Below are 1,669 nucleotides of genomic sequence, written 5' to 3'. Positions count from 1 at the left end.
GGGGCTGGTACAATTCTTATCACCATCCATCCATCCATCCATTGTGTGAAGCACATTTGTACATTTGTTGCCATCATCGTTCTCAAAACATTTGCTCTTTACTTGATATCAGCTCCTCATTTTTCCCCTCCCTCCCCGCTCCCCCTCCCTCATGAACCCTTGATAATTTATAAATTATTATTATTTTATCATCTCTTACACTGTCCGACGTCTCCCTTCACCCACTTTTCTGTTGTCTGTCCCCCAGGAAGGAGGTTATATGTAGATCTCTGTAATTGGTTCCCCCTTTTCTTTTTTTTTGGTTTTTGTTTTTTGTCATGTCGCTTGCAGTTAAAAGGGCCGCCCACAGAGGCTTGGCGGCCCCAGTTATGCGCCAGCACTTGCTCTGGCACTGCAGCTTAACCCCTGCGCACGGGCAGGCACGGCGAGTTCAAAGGCAGCGCCCTCGGTTCCCCTTTTCTACCCCACTTTCCCTCCACCCTCCAGGTATCACCACTCTTATCACTGGTCCTGAGGGGGGTTCATCTGTCCTGGATCCCCTGTGTTTCTGGTTCCTGTCTGTACAGTGTACATCCTCTGGTCTAGCCGGATTTGTAAGGTAGAATTGGGATCATGATAGTGGGAGGGGAGGAAGCATTTAAGAACTAGAGGAAAGTTGTATGTTTCATCATTGCTACCCTGCACCCTGACTGGCTCATCTCCTCCCCGCGATCCTTCTGTAAGGAGATGTCCAGTTGCCTGCAGATGGGCTTTGGGTCTCCACTCTGCACCTACCTTCATTTACAATGATATAATTTTTTGTTCTTTGATGCCTGATACCTGATCCCTTTGACACCTCGTGATCACACAGGCTGGTGTGCTTCGTCCATGTGGGCTTTGTTACTTCTGAGCTAGATGGCTGCTTGCTTATCTTCAAGCCTTTAAGACCCCCAGATGCAATATCTTTTGATAGCTGGGCACCATCAGCTTTCTATACCACATTTACTTAAGCACACATTTGTCTTCAGTGATCATATTGGGAAGGTGGGCACCCAGTGATGTGATATTTTGTTCTTTTCTTAGGGACTTCTTTGCTTTGCTCCCCTTGCTGTCTGTTGTACGCCCTTTGTCACACACAGTTATTAATACACGGACACGCACACATAGTCTCACACACTGACACGCGCACACACACACTCTTGAAGTTTAATTTTCATTCAACCTTGTTATGAATGTCCATGTCATTAGGGACTATTCACTTTTTAGATTATTTACAAATTATTGTGAACAATTCCAAAGATACGGAACGTTTGGAAGACTAGTACGATTATCCTAGCTTCAATAATCTTAAACATGATTCCGTGTTTGCTTTATTCATATAACAAATTATTTCTAATTTTTGCTAAAACACCATGGCTTCATTCTAAATATTTCACCATTTCTCTCAAAAAACAAACAAACCCAAGAACATTTCCTTCCAATCCATAATATTATCACACTGGAGAAGATAGCTATAATCCCCCAGTATTATCAAATGTCAAAGTTATATAACATCCTCTTAATTATCCTTCATAGCAAAATCGTGAGGATGCTGCAGGACTGGGCAGTGTTTTGTTCAGTTGTCTAACAGGTTGCTCTGACTTGTGAACAGCTTGATAGCACATAACAATTCTCCCTGTGTCTTTTACGG

General features: G+C 43.4%; 1 non-coding gene across 1 annotated transcript; it reads right to left on the bottom strand.

Annotated features, from left to right (window-relative positions):
• Nucleotides 1–315: 315 nt before the first annotated feature.
• LOC142454135 (small nucleolar RNA SNORA76) lies at nucleotides 316–443 on the bottom strand. The gene has a single exon (XR_012785656.1). It is a non-coding gene; the product is annotated as a small nucleolar RNA SNORA76 (small nucleolar RNA).
• Nucleotides 444–1,669: the final 1,226 nt, after the last annotated feature.

The sequence above is a fragment of the Tenrec ecaudatus genome, chromosome 7 (genome assembly GCF_050624435.1).
Source record: "Tenrec ecaudatus isolate mTenEca1 chromosome 7, mTenEca1.hap1, whole genome shotgun sequence".
NCBI classification, from domain to species: domain Eukaryota; kingdom Metazoa; phylum Chordata; class Mammalia; order Afrosoricida; family Tenrecidae; genus Tenrec; species Tenrec ecaudatus.
Note: the sequence above shows the minus strand (reverse complement) of the source record. Positions and strands in the feature narration are given on the sequence as shown.